The sequence below is a fragment of the Stegodyphus dumicola genome, chromosome 8 (genome assembly GCF_044657685.1).
Source record: "Stegodyphus dumicola isolate Sdum_Otavi_A_Nest chromosome 8, ASM4465768v1".
In the NCBI taxonomy this organism is placed as follows: Eukaryota; Metazoa; Arthropoda; class Arachnida; order Araneae; family Eresidae; genus Stegodyphus; species Stegodyphus dumicola.
Genome location: NC_140775.1, coordinates 90,144,483 through 90,165,497, shown reverse-complemented (window position 1 = coordinate 90,165,497; position 21,015 = coordinate 90,144,483). Strand labels below are relative to the sequence as shown.

The window sequence follows — 21,015 nt, the reverse complement described above, 5'->3', positions numbered from 1 at the left end:
TTTTTATTAATATTCCGTTTAGAAATGGTCGTTGTTTCCGTTTAGAAATGGTCGAAACACATTTACCCTAATGTTTTGTGATTTATTATTTCAGAATATGAATATATTATTTTTAGCAAATATTACTGTGTTGTAATACATTATTGCGTTCTAATGTGTTGTACAGTGCTATCTAACCTCTTGTCTACATATTAAGAGTGAACTACGAATGATATAAACAATCATTCTTACTTCAGTCTTAATATACTACATTTTTGGGATTTATTCTTACTGTTTCTATCTTCTATATTGTTTAGCTGAAGTATTTTTGTCTTATTTATTTATTTTAGAATAAAATTTACAGAATTTTGTCTCCAAATTTTTTTTATAGTTCTCCAAAATTTTACTGCTCAAATTTCTTTTGCCGCTGATCAGAGCTTACTTGATTTCAGATGTAACTATAATACTCATAACTCAAGATTTAAATTTCAACATAATTAGACAGCCGGAGAATTCTGGATTTATAAGGCAACTCTATTATGCTGCTATTTTGGTACGATTGTTCTCACATTAACACTTGATTAGTCACCATTTAGTTACTTGTAGGTTTATAAGTTTAACTAACTAGTGAATAGTGAAGTATGTCTACCATTAGCAGCTGATGAGGACTTAATATGAGTAAGTCTACTTTTTATATCAGGTTATAAAGTAACGATATTATCAGTTGATACATTTGAACACTTCTGCCAAGAAATGATTTAATAACTAGATTTATACGTCTGTCTGGGTATTTTATGCTTCTGACTTTATATACGCTTTTCTAACGCAATGAAAAATTCACTATCTTTTGATCAAACATTTTGTTTTGTTTTATCAAATCCTACCTCTCTGATAATAAAAAATTACTTAACTATTTAAACGTGACCATTAAATAATCTAGAAACTGATTAGAGGGAAGAAAATTTGCTATATGACATAAAATCTAACAAACTTCTTGCGTAGTTATTTTCTCGCCCATTAATTCCTTCTAATAATTTCTAGTGGTTTCGCATGCATAGATATAGTAGTATAATGCAGGAATACGGGTAAAAAATCCTAATACATCAAACCAAGGTTTAGCACATTTGAATGAGATGCGTAATGTTTTATTAATTTTGCTTTTATCTATCTTTAAGAACGTGTTTGTAACTGATAGATCTAAAGCGATCAGCATTCTTTTAATCTTGATTTAGTTATAAACTGCTTGTTATTAGCATAATACTAGCTATATAAACATATGTTAAAATTTCCCTTTACAGTTTAAAAAAAAGTTGAATTTAAAAAGAGATTGATTCAAAATAAAAATGTTTTAGACTCAGAAATTTATAGTTTGCCTTTTTTCTTTTTTTCAAAAAACTTTTGTTTGATATTTTATACGCTAATGAATTTTATATAAATAGTTATACATAATCTTAACAAATCAAGCTCCAAATATGAGATTTCATAGTGTTACATATTATTGCTGTGCAAAACAGATATTAAAATTTAATCGAAAAATAGGAATAAATTATAAAAATTTTGGATGCTTTCCTGTTAGTAATACCACCTCAGAGTGATACCAAAATGTTGTAATAATTTATTTAGTAGCCATTGTTTAACAAGGAAAAGCTTTTAGAGTTACATTGGTAGCTTTTACTGTTGTTAACCACAACATTTACTAACCGTTTTTGTAGTATCTCACTAAAACATTTTTCATTTGAAAGGCCTTTAATGCCGGTATTGTTGATAAGTTGCTATATTGTATGCAGGTGTTGCCAAGATTTTAAAAACAAAAATACAACAATATTGTAACAGGATTTTAATAATAAAAATACAATAATGTTGCAACAAGGCAGTAAAATAAATTTTTTAAAAAAAACTGAAAGCTTTCGGATTTTACATTACTCCCAAAGGGTACTTTTTTTTTAACATTTTGTGTGTTACCTTTATTTATCAAATATCATGTTCTTCACACTTAAACCATAAAATTCATTTCAACAGCAATATCGCAAAATAATTTTAAAATGAGCATGACTTTAGAATTTCGGATACACAGTCCCGCGCGCTGGAGATAAAAATGTTTTTTCTGTACAACGTTGTCACTGCTCGCACTGTAATCCTTGAGTTTGTTAATAAAAAATTTATTGAAATTTTATAAAATAGGAAATCTCTAATAAAACAAATTACAAATTAGCGTTACCAGATGTCCATATTCGGTGAAAGATTATGTTATTCAAAATTTGATGGCTCTATGTACCATTGTTTTATCACAATGCGAGAAACATATATACATTTATTTAGATTATTCATTATTTAATTTTTTTAAATGTAATACAGGGCTGTAATAGTTGGTCGCAACAGATTGAAAAGTGAATCGACGCAAAATATCAAAACGAAATTTAATAGCACTTCTGGGCTAACGCCCGTTGGGCTAAAAAAATAAACTTGTGGGCATTTGAACTAAGAATAGAACGAAGTAAAACTAAAGCACTTCAAAGGAAAATGAATGTTAAATATTAAATATAAATCTGTATGATAATATGTCAAGATACCTCCAAACTAGTCACTGGTGGTGTGGAATGAATCAAGCGTTTATCCTTTTCGGATTTTAGAGATCGTCTGGAACTCTGTGGGATGATGGTGTTTTTAAATAGGTCAGGATATGGGGACAATGCCTACTTCACCGTTTGGTTAAATAACTGCGCTCCGCTATACGTTTACCTATATTATGTTGTATGCATAGCTAAAGTTGTTTCCAATCAAGATTACAATCTCGACCAAATAGTAGAAATTTTTTTTCAGTAATAAATCTCGTATATTTCAAGCTATACCAGAGATTAATTATTAATAAAGCATAGTTGCCAACTCTCTCGGTTTTTCTTTCTCAGTCTGATAGTTGATCGCCAAATATCCCATGTTTTCTATTTTTAGTTCTTACTAAGGAAAATTAGGAAACCGAAAATATTTCCCAGTAATATAAGGCATCTATCGAATTTATGAAATTTAAATTGCACAAAAATACACATGTAGTTATTTTCAGCACATTTTTTGATTAAATTTTGTTTGACTTGAATTGTCTAAACCTTCATAAACATTTTCAGAACGTTTTATAAAGAAATTACTAATGTTTAATTAGTTAATATTTGTAATTAATTTTGTTTTACATCAATAGATGGTACATTACTAAGTTTAGATTCATAATAATATGTTCATTAAATATTATTTTATTTCAGTCGTATTTAAAACAAAGTCTTTGATAAATAAAAGTTTTTCTCTCCTACTCAGCACCTTTATCAGTACAGAAGTGTAAGAAATTTAAAAAATTCAATTAACCGAAGAAAATAACATCAGAATATCTAATTAAATATATTTTGCATCAGAATCGTTATAAGTAATTCAGTGACCTGAATTATGCATTATAAATTGAATTTTAGTCTGTTTGAAGTTCTTTTGAAATGGCGAAGCGTGAAAATCTTCCTGTTTTATATATTTTAAGGTTGGTAGCTCTGAAAAGTTGCCCGCTCCTTTTCGAAATAAAACTTTGCATATAAAAGAATGTTTATTAATTTATCTATTTTAATTATTAATTTCTTATGCTTCAAGTTATAATTTTTAAACAAAATTTTATCCGTGTCAAGAATTTTAGGTACTCTTTTTTTTTATACTTATTCCTCTACTTTGCATACGTTTACTATCAAGAACAAAGTTTCATTTAAAAAATAAATTATGGTAAATGAAGCGATTTACTTGTTATAAACTCATTGAACTCTCTCTTGTTCATAAATTTACATGAAATATTAATTTATCAACATTGATTGCTTAGTTATAAATTCAAGTTTATTATTAGTATTAGGTAATTATTAGTGTTTAAGTAAAACTGGGCCGGACGAAGAAATAAAGGTTAAAGTATTCATAAGACGTAATTCCTGTGCGATTAACCGAAATGCCTCCACCTGAGAAAGTCCCATTGTGATTCTTAAGAAGGGAACAGTGAAGAAGGAAGAATAAGCATGCGTCCATTTCACCCTTCAGTAGACGGAGAAAGCTAAAAAAAAAAAAAAAAAAGTCAAGAAAGTAAAAGGGAGAAAAATTCGACTACAGGTTGGTTCCCCCCTCGAACGGAACCACATGACGTACCGTGTCTACACTTCTTCCAAACCTGACGCCTGTTCCGACTTGCCCTTAGAGTGCATCTTCCCCGTCTCATCCAATAGTCGGGCCAGGACCTGAAGGCGGGTTCTGGTGCTATTTAAACCTGAAGCCGACAACTTGTGAGAGTGACTTTCCCTCACATCTCCAGCATCAGAGTGGCAGTGTGATCACTTCTTGTCTCTCTTCTTCTCCTCTTGTCGCTGAATGTTGTTTTGTTTTCTTCGAATGACTTCTTTTCCCTAATTGTTCGACAATCGGACGAAGACCGCTAAAGAAGAGTGCTGGAGAACATTTATTCCTCAATTTCCGATATATCAAGGACTTTATCGACAACTCGAGACTGTGATTTACGTTAAGGTAAGTAAGCAATTTGTCCCTGAACTTAAGAATGTATATAGGAAGATCGCTGTATCCGAGTTAAACTTAATAGTATTCTTAATATAATTACTTACTGACTTTAAAAACTGATGAACAGACTTTCTGTGTTAATAAGAAAAGAATGTTTCACAAATTAATTATGTTTTTTGAAATAGATATGTCATTTCAGAACTTTAAGACTGTTACAAGATAGCATATATGGTCAATTATTCCGAATATATATGTACATATAAATAGGGGTAATCGTTTATAAATACATTGCTGTATGTATAATCAGAGAGAGATAAATAGGTTTAAATTATGTTTTACTAGTATAAAAGTTGATAAATATGCATCATCTTTTGAACTTGACTCGTGTTCTTTAAAATGCTTAAAGATGTAGAATTTATAGGAAAAAAGTAATATGGGGAATTATTATTACAATATATGAAAAACCATTGATAAACCGGAATCCTATTTATAAGAGTTATATTTATCGTTTTCCTCAGGATAATTATTTATTCATTTTTTACTTACTTTTATTTTTAAGAACATTGCATTTGAAAGAACTGTATTTACAGTATTACATAGAACTTTTAAACCTTCTGAGATTTTTAACATAGTTTTCATGCTAGAAACAAATAATTATCTTTAATAAGTAATGTTATTTTTATATTATTTATTTTATATAATATTAATTTTGTTTAATATTAATTATTATTTTATTGTGTTATTTTTATAAAATATCAATAACACAACTGTAATCCTATATCATTTATGGAAGAATTTTATATCTTGCTGTGTATAAGATTCCTTTAAAAAACGTCCGTTATAAAGAAAGGGACAACTGTTTATACGAGCGAATTAATACAAATGTACAGTTTTATTTACGAAACTTTTATACAAATGCAAAATGTTGAAATAAGAATGGTTGAAAATTTTACATTTCTTTGTATTTTTAATAATCTTTTTTTAAATTTTTAAGCAGAATAAATATAAAATCAAATGAAATGTAAAGGAATAAATATAATTAAGCTAATGAAAAACTGTAAAATAACTAATTAAAACTCCGAAGATCATCTTATTCGGAGCTCCGACTGCAATTATAAATGTGAATAATGCACAAAAGAAAATTACTTCCAAATCTTTTTCATATAACTCGCAACTATTCGTTAATTCTAAAAATATATTGATATTCTTTAAAACTGAGGTTAGGATATTCGTGATCCAGTTTTAAAAATTAACATAATAATATTGAATTTATTATTTTAAGCCAAATGCCAAATTTACCACCACGTGGAATTTCAGGGTACATGGCAGCAAGAAAAATTACTTTTTATAAAACCTTACACTTATTTGTTTCTCTATGAAAATATTAATCTAACCTTCCAATATTTGAGAAAATCGAACATCGATGTTTCTTTAAATTTGCGTTCGGATAAAAATAAAATATTTACCTCCCAAGGAATTTAATGACCTTTTACTTCCTAAAAATTACTCAATTTTAGTATCTCCATATTTTTTTAGTTCATATTAAGTTGAAGACATTGTTATTCTTCTTATAATCATAACTGCATAGGTTTTTTTTTTTTTTTTTTTTTTTTGATTGAATTTAGCTACATTTGCCGCCTATTCAAAGAAAATACATTTACAGTGTTGTATCTTTTATCGAACAGGAATAGCAGTCATTAAATTAATGAAGTTTATATAATTATATTATCAGTATTTTATACTGAATAAATTTAGTTCTGCTAACTTACTTTACAAGAACTCCTGCGCTTTTCAAAAATGCAACATGTAACCTAATTATTCGAGTGTGAAATTGGCCAATTTGTTGCCGACTAATGGGTCAAAATCAGTTATTCGAATCAGAATATTTATGTGTATCACATGAGTGAACTGCCAAACTTTGTTATTATCTTCCATCTGGTCTACTTTAGGGAGAAAATTTCACCTTGAAATATCCAACAGTTTAATAACGCAACTATTTAAACATCTGCTCAAGGTTTTTGAAAAATAAATCTTTAATAGGAATGAAGAATTTTTCATATAACATGCAACAGAGGAATAATAAAAAAAAAAAAGATGTAAAAATATTCAATTTTAAACTAACACAAAGCACTGTTTTCTGATATGTTTTGGCAGTTCCTTCTATCAGAGAAAACAGATCTTTTTACTCCACATCCATTCAATCGTTACTTTCAAACTGCGGTCTTAGATTGCCGAAGGAAGTGGTTCAGTTAAGTAGTCGGATGACTTTTTACTACTTCCTCGTGTTTTCTCTCACGACGACACATTTCAGGAACTTGAACTTGACCGCGAAGTAATGAGATGAAGAATAGTTAAGAAAACGAAGTCAAACAAAGGGAAAGTTAAAATTCCAGTTCAAAAAAAAAATTCTGCTATGCAAAGCGTAAGAGACAAAAAGTGTTCACGAAACGTTATTCAGGATCATTCAAATTTGAAATGTATTTATTTATTGTATTGAAATGTATTTATAATGCTTCTATTGCATTATAAATCTTCTATTCCTGTATTGAAATGTATTTATAATGCTTCTATTGCAATGGAAAATAATTTTTCTATTCCTATAAGAAGTGTGAATCCTTCAAGATATTAATATTAGACTATGTGTCTGCATATATATGTTATACATCCTGTTTTCGCAACCGTTGGCCGAAAACTAATAAAATATCAATGTTTTAAATATTTCATGGTTTTGTATTTTTTAACTTAAAAAAATTATAAAATATGAAATCTAGCTTTTTAGACGTTGCCATGTCCAAATGCTTATGTTTTGGAAAATGCTGTACTCGTTACAAAAAATAAAATGCAAAACGTTTGACTTCCTTTCGACTAAAATGCACTGAGATATTTAATTTCAAAATTTGCGATATTTGACGTCATTCTGAATTTTTATTGAGGTTAAGGCTGATAAATAAAGTAGGATAATTAGAGGTTGACTTTTCCTTTTTAATGCTTTTTAATGATATATTTTTGTCATTTTATAGTGTCTTTAATTATAATTTTGCTGCGTTTGGTTTACCGGAAGAATTTTCACACAGATTTTCAAAGCCTAAAAATACGTTATTAATATTCTCATAAAGGTTCGTTACTTTAGAATCATAATATGGTAATCGCAAAAATTTATTAAAGAACAAATAAATTTAATATTTAATTAATGCAAATAAGTTACGAGTTAGCTGTTCCAACTTTTAACTTCATTATCAATATATATACATATATAACAGCGAGAGAGAGATCAATATTTTTTGCAATCATCTTCATAGAAACACTCATTACGATCACGCAATCTGTTAGCATCAGAAACCTTTTCCTAAATTGATATTTTATTTTTAGTTACATGCAAATGCAAAACTTTCGCTTTTCAATTTGCATAGGGCCCCTGAATATGATCTCTGACTTTAATATCAATTATTTTAATCAATTTTCGTCATTCGACGATCACACTTTTTGTGTTTTATTTTTTAAAATAAAGATACAGAATTTTTCTAAATATAAATATAGGGACAGAAGGAGCATGTAAGATTAGTAGAGATTTAGATTAGAAGTTAGATTTTGTAATTTTTATAAGATTGATGTCTTTAAATTAAAAATTTCCAGGCAGAAATAAAATCTGGATAAGGACATTTGTGGACCGCGTGTATAGCATTAAAATGAATTTTGTGGATTGTGAGAATAAATATTAGTCTTAGTAAATTTCATTACCAAATTGGATAACTGATTAAGTATAAATTATATTTCGCATTTTCTAACATAATCGTAAAGTAAAAAACTGATTAAAATTTAGAGGATTGTTAAAAATTCAGAAATGATGTCTTAAATTTTATGCATTTAATTTTAAATTTAAATAATAAATTATTAAAATAACTGATTTATGGAGACATAATTTATTTTCTTCAAAGAGGAATGTCAATTAGTAATTAAATTTGCCATTAATTCTATTGTTTATTCCTTCAAATAGTGAAACCTAGTTTTGGGAGCATTTAATTTTTTTTTTTTTTTTTTTTTTTTTTTAATTTGGAAAAGCAATAATATGCTTTTTTAATACACCTTTTACTGTGCATGATGAATCATTAATTATATCCACTCTTTTTTTAAAAGATAAAATAAACGCTTTCTTAGTGTTTTGATATTTTTACTGTTGCATTTTGCTGTTTAAATAAGTAAGTACTATATTTATCTAATAAATTGTTCAAATTATGTATGTATACTTAAAATTGCTCAATATGTACTTAAAGTTTAGGGAATTTTTTTAGACTATGTGATAAAAGCATGAAACTGGAGAAATTAATTTCTGCACGGAATTTTTTTTTAACTTTAATTTGTAAAATGATTTCGATAATACAAAGTCCATTAAATTAACAATATGTTTTCTGCTAATATTCACATCTTATAATTGAAATGTCAGTAAAATAATAATTCATTTCAATCTGTGCATTCAATTACTCTAGAAAATTCTAACAAAGTTCTCAATTTTCATGTTAAATTACTATTTTATTACTTTTTCGCGATAGATGACTCAAATGTATGTAGCCCCGATATTTTTAGACAACTCAGGAATATACATAAACCCTTTTTTTGCGTAAATGAAATAATCTTATTTATGTTTTATTTTAATAATAAAATGGCTTTTGAAAATTTCTGTAAAATTCGTATTTTTGATAAATAGGTTAACAATTTATTTAAAAACTTACCCGTTCTCATTAAAAATGTACAAGATTTTCCCTTCTTCCTTCACGGTTGTCGCAGCGCTAATGGTAGAAATGCGAAGAAAGACCTGTGTACTTTAACCGATATCCATTTTTAGCAGTAATCAATTATGTTATGAAATTATTAGAATTTATTAATGTTTTCTTGATTTTTTTTCCAAATTTCAGAATTTTGGGGTATAAGGACACATTATTACAGAAAAATGGTTAAAAACTATATCATATCCTTTCACAAATAAAAACAAATCTTACAAATCAAATCTTTCCAATATCTTTTTTTGCGTAATTTTTTTATTATCTCGTATACTGCTCTTAGACTTTTTTAACCTCGCTTAATAAGCTTCTGTACTATCGTAGGGATTATTACAGTTTTGATGCTGTAATATTTTAGATGCTTTTAGAAGCAGGAAATAGGTGAAATCTTCTGAATTCGAACCACGGATCTTTCAACTCCATATTTAGAAGTGCTAATTCTTTACCCACCAGAACCATAGAAACGGGGCAATACCTTGCGTTCTGTCTAACTTAAAGGACTGGGAAGAAACATGAGACTTAATTGACCAAATTCAGGCGTGACGAGTTATCTACCAACTTCTAATTCGGTATCACTATAGAGACTACTAAGTTTTCCGAAAGAAAAAACATAAAATATCTGCTTATCTTCCTCAGAACCACAGACCTAAGAATCTTACAATCTTACTATGTAAACGGTTAGGTTTGACTAGAACTTAAATGCACAAGTTCCTGTTTAACACATGTCCTCTTCGCGCTCACATGTACCTAAGCTAAATAACATAATTTCTGTGCTACCAAAGACGTCAACCATTTTCAGGCAGTTTCTCCTGATGTAGTATCGGAGCGATCGAAGAAGGCAGGACATACGTCTGGGAACATTCCAGTATCCTATGAAAAGTTCCACTTTAATTAGAATCCACTGATAAAAAGCAAAACCTTTTAGCCGATTCGAATCCAAGATTTCGCCTTTCACTCGGATAAGTTCTTGTTATGCAAATGACGCTGGAAACGTTTCGTCTAATGCTTACTTGAACTAATCATCGCGCGGCGAGTGAGTGTGATTTGAACTTTAATTTTTCTTACAGTTGCATAAAGCAGAAGTATATTTATAAAAGTTAAAACAAAGTTGCGAGATATATATAGGGTGGTTTAAAGTTATTGAGCGCAATTCAAGTTTAAAAATAAAAAAGAACGAAATGGCGTAGGTACATGTTTATTGTTTTCTTACAAAGGCAACAGCTTTATACAACACAATTTTAAACATTAAATAACTTTACATGGACTCCATTTATGCACGCAAAATATCCAGTCGATGTTCAATTTCGCGCCAAGTGTTGCAACATTTCAGCAGCTTATTCCCCCAATGACTTCAGAGATTCGTCGTTTTAGGTCATCGATATTCGGAATTGGAATTACGTACGCTCGGTCTTTAACAAACCCCCAAAAGAAAAAGTCAAGGGGTGTAATGTCGGGTGATCTTGGCGGCCATGGTGTCTGCCCCCCCCCCCACACAACCAATCCAACGATCAGGAAATGTTTTGTCCAGCTCCGTTCGAACTATGGACCCCCAGTGTGGTGGAGCGCCGTTTTATTGAAAAATAACTTGAGGCTGACGGCTTTCAAACTGAGGAAAAGCATAGCACTGTAGCATGTATAGATACGTAACGCTTCTCACTGACTGTTCGATGAAGAAAAATGGACTGAAGTTTTCATTTGCAGCTGATGCTCACCATTCACTTTCGGGCTACTGTGTGCTTTTTCTCTTACTGCATGAGGAGATTCAGTTCCCCAGATCCGACTGTTATGACGGTTAACTTGCAGAGACATTAGGTTATTTTGAAGCAGGAGACTTGAAAAATGAGCAATGCCCTCACCGGGAATCGAACCGCTCACCTCTGGAATACATGCCCAGAGTGCAGACCACTACACTACGAAGGCATGCTAAGAAGGCTGGAGAAATACCTTATAAACTTAACTAAAAACATCAAAAGTAAAGCTGTTATGTAAAACTGTTTTAAATTGTCTTTAAAAAAAACAATAAACATACATGTACCTCTTTTGTTTTTGTTTTTTCATACATGAAATGCTCTCATTTTTGGACCACCCTGGATTTGAATCATCCTGTTATATGTTGATAGAAAATAGTCGACTCCGTACGCGGAAAATATAAACGCGCGTAAATTTCAATTAGTACTCAGACACGTATGCAATAAATTAGATGAAATTGTGGATGTGTCCTCCCTAACGCCGATGACTGTATGACTATTTATTTAGAGTCTGAACTATACGTTTTCTCCAAATATATCATCTCACAAATGCACTGAAAATAATTATTATACTATTACCTTTTTTATGTGTAATGTTTGAAAATTGCATTATTATTTTTAATCTCAGTTTATCGTTTTGAATTAGAAAATAATTTGAAAAATTATTTTTTGCTGAATTGGTTTGCATTTTTCTAATTTTTTTCCTTTTAAGATACTGCAAAGTTTTAGCTGCAGAAATGACATTTCAGTTTCTTTTATGAAGAGAATTTTAGAAGCATAAAGTGTTTCTGGGATTAAAAGAAGTAAGGTGCATATTAAAAATCGGAAGTGACGATCATTTAAAAAGTCAATGATTTATAACTAAGTACTTAGCAATGATTCCTTATTATTAAATGAATTTTTTGTTAAAAAGGAAAAGTAATGCCCATAGTATTTTGTCTTAATTTAATCGCGTACTGATATTTGATTCATTATGCATATAATACATAATATCTTTTTGATGAAAATCTCTAATGTACATAAAGCACTTGTCTATGTACATTAGGCTGTTACTCTTCCATGCATGTTTTAACCATTCTACACATATATGTTTATTTATCTTATTATTTTACCTTTTCTATAGTTTATTTCTTATATTTAAAATTCATAAGATATAAATGCTTTACATTTCTAATTAAGACTAGTTTTCATAAAAATTAAAAATTAAAAGCATTTCTCAATTTTTAAAATTTAAATGGCTCATTTTTTATTAAAAACGGGGGGACAAATTTTAATTGATTTTTTAAACTTGTTTAAATAATATATATATAGTTCTAAGTAAATTACGGTATACAACCAAATAAAAATTTCCGAAAAAAAATCAAGACTTCATTCGGTATTCCACTTCATTCGGTATAAATCTCTGGTATTAGATTTACACCGTAGAAAGCTGAATTCTATTTAATTTCTTTTTGTTATTAGTAATTATTTTTTCACAGGGAATTGCATTTAAGCTGTATCTCGTATAAATTCAGAAATATACGGCTTAAGATTTACTCAACTTGATCTATTTCACTGAAGAACTTAGCTGAATCAGTCTTGCCTATTCTTTGGGATTTACTTTTTAGAATGAATGGAGACACTGGAAATTTTAATCATTAAGAAAAGCAGAATTTAGAATAAAATTTAAAGTTTGTCGTATCAGTAAAAGCTTCTAGCGCAGCAATAAGGTACAATTATCATTTCGCATCATCTATTAATTTTAGTAAAGAACTAATCATAAAAATATTTTTTTTTTTCATATTTGTATTTTTGCTTTGTGGTTTTTATCTTTTTTATAGTTATTTTTATTAAAACTGTATTGTTTCCAGGAAGAAACATTGAATATTAAAGTCTTAGTTTGATTTTCCATACTTTATTACTTATTTAAGGATTAAGATATTCAATTATTAACACAAAATATAAATTCTTTGCGTAGCTGCTTTCTTTGTATAGCTTTGCAAAATATATGTACACGATGAAATAATTAAATATAATTAGCTTAAATATTCTCATTCAGAGCATAAAATTAGTTGCGGATCCTAAGATCCCTTTAATTCAGTTTGTTATTACTGTAACTGAATGAAAGCATAGTAAAACATCTTTTCTTCTGTATTTTATGCTTAATGAACTCAAAAGAGATCTATTGCTGTATTCGTATTTAACCCTTGAAATATTTAATTAAATATAGAATATTATTATTTAGGATTTAGATTTAGAACTGACGATGCACTTTTGTAATAATGTACTAGTGATAAATGTACTAACGATAAATTATTAATGTACTAGTGATAAGCATTAACAATTATACGTAGTGATAAACATTAAACAATTATACGTAATTTGAACTTACATTAATTATGAAAATTGGCTATTTTAGTGAAATTTCCTGGCATGTAGTAAATATGTACTAATTACAAATATTTGTGTTTCAAAATTAAAAATGGAGTCTGTTGATAAGAAAATTCTGCGAAAAGCAGCATAGCAAATCAAATTAACATCAGACTATATAAATACTTTTTTTGTCCGTAACGATAATATAAACTCATGGCTATACACAGCAGTAATTAGTAAATGGATTCTTTTTATTTCTTAATTTACGAACTTTCAAACATTCTTCGATTTTATGTGCAATTAACGAGATAACTTTAAAAAAATGATGGCTAACAAAGAAATTTTGATTACTGTCCTACGCATCGTTTAACACGTAGTACTATGATCTAGCTTAATTGCCTCCGCACAATCGGCTAGTCACTGACAGTGACCCTCACGCAGTATTTGGTGCCAATGAACGGAAAAATATGGTTCTGCCACGCAGTGACGCGTAGTATTTCTGAATGAAAGCGAGAAGAAAGTAAGGAAAAAAAAAAAACTTTCACTATTCCTCTCTGATGTCCCCCGAAAAAAAGAGCATTGGATATTACGTGAGAGAGGAAGTCTTTTTCGGTCGTTAACTGAGAACATTCAAACAGCCCCACCTTCGAAAGGAATTTGTTGCATTTCTATTTCCCATCTAGACATAAAAACATTTGAAATAAATTAAGAAAAATACAAATCCTTGATATCTATAAGTTTTAGTATGTGCTTCAAAAATCAATTTTCACCGTGCACTTTTTACTCATTTTGATTTCCGTTATTGTGTCCTACGCCGCCTTACTCGTTGAATAGATTGTCTCTAAGTAACACAAAATAAATAAAAAAAAAACTATTGCATTAAAGTAACTTAAAAAAACAAGGAGCACGTTTACATCTTGATTCATCAAAGATCTATGGTATGTTAAGGGTTTATTAACCCTTTTTTGAATTTAAGTAACATTTAGTAATTGCCAAAATAACATTTATATGTCACTAATTTCAAAGAAAGAGTTCAATGCACAGTTTCTGGAATAGGTGTTAAAGGTAAAATGTCTTTCAACAATCTTGAACTTCTAATAGGTTAATCTGACCACCTAATTCAGCTTTCGTGCACAGACCAACTGAACCATCGAGAGCAACTGCCTATCTTCTGAAAAATGTACGTAATCGTAATCGCTTTATTTAATTAACATATCGGATAGTTAAATGCAAAAGTGTGTCATTCACACTTTGAGACTTTTCTTTTTATAACCACGTGTAAGATTGATTCTTCATGCATTATACAGATGTGCATACGTATATATATCAATCAACACTGCTAGTTTTTTTCTTTTTGTTGTTGGTGTTACTGTTCAGTGAAATCACGTTAATTACACTTTCGTTGTTTTACATTTTCATGCCGTTACTTCATGCCGTTTTTCGTAATTTGTGTTATGCTTTCATTCCTATGCAGTAACTGTTGACATTTCTCTTATCATGGCATCCTTACACTGAAATTTGTAAGTTTCTATTTGTAAAATGTTGATAAACATCGGAACTGTATTCATTGAAAACTGTATTTTTTTACCCTTTTTTGGGATTTTTTGCAACTAGACTTATGACATCCTTTTCTTACTTTATCAGGACTACTATTTCTTCTAATCGCTTTGGCAAACATGTTGATGTCCTGAGTAGAATAGTGAGTTTACTTTAAACTATGTTCGTTGAAATTGTAGAAGATACGACACAGATGGGAAGGGCTTAATTACCCTTTAGTCTTCACAGTTTACAGCTGTTCCCGCACTTCAGGATTCAAAGACCAGTTACTTGTGGTCTGAACGTAAAAAAAATAAGAACTACAAATTAACTAAATTAAGTAAGAACTAAACTCAAATGCTTTACAAAGACTATTAACGCGGAAATTGGCCTTTAAATCTTTACGTATGTAGTATGCAGAATGTTGAAAAACTACAATACGCCTCCAGTATCAAGAGGACTAAATTCTTGGCCTTAAAGGCGGACAGTAACTGACTGAAGAGCGCGCCTCAGATAAACTAGCGAGAAGTCTCTCTCTCTTTCTTGGCTGAAAGCCAAAACTTAAATACTTAACTTTAATACTTTGCATAATAAAACTAACCACGTTTATTCTGTCTGTAAGTGGAAAATAAGAGAGGACAGTAAAGTTTTAAAATTAAATAAACGTTAGTGAAACTTAAAATCCTTTAGCCGAATTTTTGTAGTTATACCTAAATCCGTTCACGCTTTTAAACAAAAAAAAGTAATTGAACCTTTTCTTCCACACATATCCCTGTATTTTTGTCTTGTTAGACTTCAATCTTGCCGACCACCCACTTGACGGTAAAATTTTTTTTATACCCATTAAAAAGCAAATTCTTAAAATGCATGTTTTTATTGAAATGAAGAGCAATGGCCTTTCTAAGAGTCTTGACAGCTTTCCCGTACGTTTTAAATGTCCACGATTTTCAGTGACCACCATCCGACTCAAGAAGATGAGATGTTTTGTTTTCCGTTCAAGGTCACTATACCAGAAATCTAACCATTAGAATTAATGGTGTTTCATAAATGCTTGCTCTTATTTTTAATTCAACTTGTTGTTCTACCTCATTTGCCTTTTCATCGTTCTGGTGCTTTAAACAGAGAGCTATTTTCTCTGATATAAGCATCCTCTTCTTTCTTGTTCCAGGCACTTATTCAAGAAAACGAAAAGACAATGTCAAGTTAAGGGACAATGTCATTTGTAAGGCATTTGAATGCTAGCTGGGAAAATTATCATCTAAACATGCAAATGATTTGAAGTCTAGTTAATCGGTAGCACATTTTTTTTAATATTATTTTGTTTTCGCCGCGAACAAGGAATGATAAAACTATACATGAAGCATGAAGAAGTGCAGCTACGTTGCGTTCAAAATAGTTTGCATCAAAGAGGTTTTTAAACTTTTTTCAGTGAAAGTTAACTTTTTTAATTTATCATTAAAAAGAATAAGTAAAAAAAGCATTATTTTAGCAAATCTGTAAATATATTCTTTAAAATCATAGAGAATGTTTTTATCAATAGTAGATATGAATCAATGTTTTAAAATAATTAGAAGAGGAAATGCTTTATTAGCTTTAAAACATTGCAGATCTCTTTATTTCGGTTCACAGCCATATTAATGCCATATAATTAAAAAATTCCTAATCGTAATTTTCATATAATCACCAGTTTTTCGTGCAGTTTTTTTTTTAATTTACGCATTTTGAATTGCTAAATAGCTTTGAAAATATGAAAATAATAATCTACATACCATACAGAAACTAATTTCTTCCTATCAGTCTGAGAATGCAAAAACTAAATTAGCAAGTTTTAATCAAATAATTAATGTATTCATTTCAAAGCAGTTGCTACTACATGTTTACGTACTAAGTATACATTAAAAAATTTTTCATCATTGATATTAAGTCAATATTGCTTGAGAAATAGCGAATTCTTCTTTCATTGGTCTTAACTTATTGCTTTGTAATAAAATGTATTGATAATTATATTAAGTGACAAACGGTGATTGATTAAATAACAAAAATTATTATTATTTCAAATAACGAGTTTTTAATTGGAAAATTTTATTGATTTAATTGATTGATTATAATTTTTTTTCAACAGTGACACACTCATATTTTTATCTGATGAAATGAGACTTTTCATATCTATTTTCTGAGATATTTATTAAAAAAAAAAAAAAAAAGATCTGGAAATTCTTTCATCTTTTCAAAACAAACAGCACTTTGGAAACGTGAAAATTTGAATACTTAGTTTAGATTGGTATTTACAAGTTTATAGCAGTCGAAATTATTTTTGGACAATTTCGCACATACAGAAACACATGAGCGATACTCCTGTAACCCACAGAATAAAAAAAAATAAAAAAATAAAAATAAAACCCACCTCGCTCTTTGCAAAGAATTCAGCCGACCGTTTTCTTTCAGCTTGACCAAAATACTCAAAAGTAAAGAAAAGTGTCGGCTTTTTTATCTATTATTTTTAGAAAATCTACATGCGCAACTATCTGATCATCGTTAATCCATCTTCCGTGTGTTGACTATGAATAGAATTTCTTAAAGGCTGAGTGGCAACATGAACAATAACCGAATGACAGATAAAGGCCAAACAATGGCAGACGAAGTCATTTTTATTTTGCTCAACCCTTTACATATGTTAGGACATGAGCAAAAATTTTTAATTTGTTCAAATTCTTATATATATAAATTTCATTTGCCAGAGAATTTCAAGAGTAAAATTGTAAATGGGAAAAAAATAAACTAACTTAAAAATATTCATTTTTATATACGCTCTTTAATGAATGCTGTGAGATACAGATAATGTTTTAATAAAAAAATGGACACAAAATTTGCATTTGAACCAATACCTTTTCTTAATTTTTTAATTCAATTCAAATGCTGCAAGCTACGCAAATAAACGATACAAGTATTGATTCTAGTTTCAAACACGTAAATCATTAATTTTGTATCATAATTAGACCAAAAAGACGTCATCCCAGAAGGGCTATTAGGGTAGTCTCGAAACGGCATTTTGCGTCGAATCAATCTTTCAAATTGTTGACACAAAATCTTACCGCCTATGTTATTATATTTAAAGAAATTAAATAATGAATATAATTATATTTAAAGAATCTGCATGAATGTATGTATGTTTTTCGCACTGTGAATAAAATAGCGGAACCTAGAGCCATCGAATTTTAAATAATGTAGTTCTCCACCCGAACATAGGCGCATGGAAACACGAATGTTGAATTTCGAATTTGTTTTATTATCTATTTCATACTTTGCAAAATTTTAACGAATTTTTGATTAACAAGCACGACGATTTCAAAGCGAGCAGTGGCGCCACTGTACGGAATAGAACATTTTATCTTCGCGCAAGACTGTTTGTCGAAAATTATGTTGTTAGATAGATAAAAGATATGTTGTTAATTAGTTGTTAAAAGATATGTTGTTTTTACATATTTTTAGGTCAAAAGTGCGTTAGCCCAAATGCTCTTGAAACGTGTATATGCGTGTGTCAATGAAAAAGAAATCTGATGTGGGCACCACATGATTTCTTTGTGCGGCCTATTAAGTTAAATACATTTTTGCTGCACTTCAGTTTAAACACACTTCCTCTTCTCATTAGAGACATATTTCTCATTCAGTCAATTCGCGGCGAGGTAAAAATTAGTAAAAACTCAAAGCATCATTAAAAATTTAAAAATACAGAAAAACCTGTAACACCAAATACAGTTAAAAAAACAATTTTTGCAATTAAATTTTTAGAGTTTTTGCCCGAAAGCAAGGACTTCTTCCAGGGGGAGCAAGAAAAAATTTTCGGACCAAGGATCAAGGCGTTCTGTTACGGAGTACCTTTGCAAATAATTGCACTTACTTCCACATCGTCGTAAATAATAATTTGAATTAAATAAGAGAAAGCATCCACTAAAGAAAAAGAAGAAAACCTGCTGGGCTGGAAATCAAGAAAATCGATAAGAAGTCATCTTTGTTAGTACGAAGAAGTTAAGTACCTGCAATAGTCACAATAGAAAAGCGAAAAACACAATAGATGGTCACAACAGAAAGGCGAAAATTTTCGGTCCGCAAAAGTGAAAGTTAATTTTTGATCCCACTGTGCAAAAAGACACTGTACTAAACCGACAGAGCAGCTAATCCACTTCGAGGTGATGCTTATCAGCCTGTTTAAACCCTGCCAGTGATTCTAATTTTGTTCGCTGGTATACCACTATCTTGAAAAAATACGCATATTATGCATTTTAAAAGTTTATGGCATTTCTTTTTACTACTCTCAGCTAAAGCAGGATGCCACTTAGTTATTCTGTCGATTGGAGATTCTAAGAGCTATTTCAGTGCATTTCTGAATACATCTGAACGCATATGCGCTGCAGCAGATGTTATTTGCCCATACCTGTTTGTTTTCAGCTGATGGAAAGCAGAGATGGTAAGCACTTGTATAAGATATTTCTCCCGTCTTCATGGCATGCCTTCGTGATGTGGTGGTCTGCACGCTGGGCGCGTATTCCAGAGGTCCGCGAAGGCGGAATTTCGAATGTCAGCGAAGGTGTTATGGGCCATGTCTCGTTAAGTATTGAGTCAGCTCAGAAATACCACTGCGTAATTTATCTCTGATCTTGAGAAGGTAATTATATGCTGTCCTGCCAATGTCGTCGTTATCCTAGGAACGTTGCCACTGCTCCATCAAAAGGGACCTATTAGTCATTTTCATGTGTGACTTCCGCCAAAACTGAAATTGGTGCACCAAATGATTTAATTCATTAAGAAAATTCTACTAAGTGAGTACTCTACTAAGAGTTTCAAATGTAAAGAAATGACGTTGTCCTTAGGCTTAACTTACCACTTAAACTTTTGAATTGTCGATAATTCTACAACTATTGCATGCAGATAAACTAAAGGCATAAAAACTTTATCTGGAACATAAGATCAAAATAACTCAATCACTTTTAAAGCAAAAATTCCACAATTTATCAATATATAAGAATAAATAACTAAGCTCACCGGACCGGGTAACAGAGTGGGAATATATACTTATGCATGTTTGGTGTGGCCTATTGCAACCAAAAACGAAGATGCACAATTACTTGTTATAGTACTCCCATATATAAAATTTCAACGTTCTAAAGCTACTCATTTTTGAGTTACACGAGATACATTCATACGTACGCATGTATAGAGGTCATAAGAGTCCTTTATTCTGTCACACGCAGATATGTCACGCAAAAACATCATTCAGATGGATTCGAGAGCGGTCAAAATTGGTATTTTCCTTGAGGGACGTTACTCGAGGGTTATGGTACCCGACATTTTTCGCGATTACAGTACTTCGTTTCCTTCGTACAAGGAAGTAAAAATTATATTCGTCAAAACTGGTTTTCCAAGAAAACACTTGAGGTTATGTTATATCTTAATACAGTTCATTCAATACCATTTATTTTGCTCTTAATTTTATTCAGATCTGAGTATTCCCTAACCAGTTGAATCTTACTTACAAATATTTTTCGCTGCACTACCTAATCAGAATTTCTTCCGAGTCATATGACCTATGCTTTTGTTACGGAACTCATTAAACTGCAGTTTTATTTCTGCTATGGAATTCAACTTAATTATACGCATTATTATAACTTATATTTAACACCTTGAAATAGGGCTAACCCTAATGCGAAATGCTCGACTGACACATCAGACGATCTGAAGGTCAGCAGTTCAAAAATAGGCTAAAAAATAACTAGTCTTTCGAAAAATGTTACATTAGCAGTGCTATGGCCGAAACTGAAGATGATATTATATATATATCTAGAAGCAAGATGATGATGATGATGTTAATTTTGAAATGGAGTACAATGCCATATCGCGGAATTGATTGAAGTAGCTACAGACTTCAATCAAATACAATCTGATATCCACCAACGAGTATAGGTTGGATACTGACATTGAGAAATCGGCTTAATGTATATATATACATTAAGTAAAATAAATAAATATGATTAAATAAAATACAAAATATATTTAATTTAATTTAGATTATTAATGCTTATTTATTTCTGTGATTGAATTATTTGTCAATT

General features: G+C 30.1%; 1 protein-coding gene across 2 annotated transcripts in view; it reads left to right on the top strand.

The window, feature by feature from the left end:
• The first annotated feature begins 4,295 nt into the window (after positions 1 to 4,295).
• The window catches only part of LOC118198349 (uncharacterized), a 212,911-nt gene continuing 196,191 nt past the window's right edge, over positions 4,296 to 21,015 (top strand). For both annotated transcript variants that reach the window (XM_085822108.1, XM_085822107.1), the window contains exon 1: positions 4,296 to 4,506. The gene's annotated coding sequence lies outside the window, so the exon portion shown is untranslated. The remainder of the gene's footprint in view (positions 4,507 to 21,015) is intronic.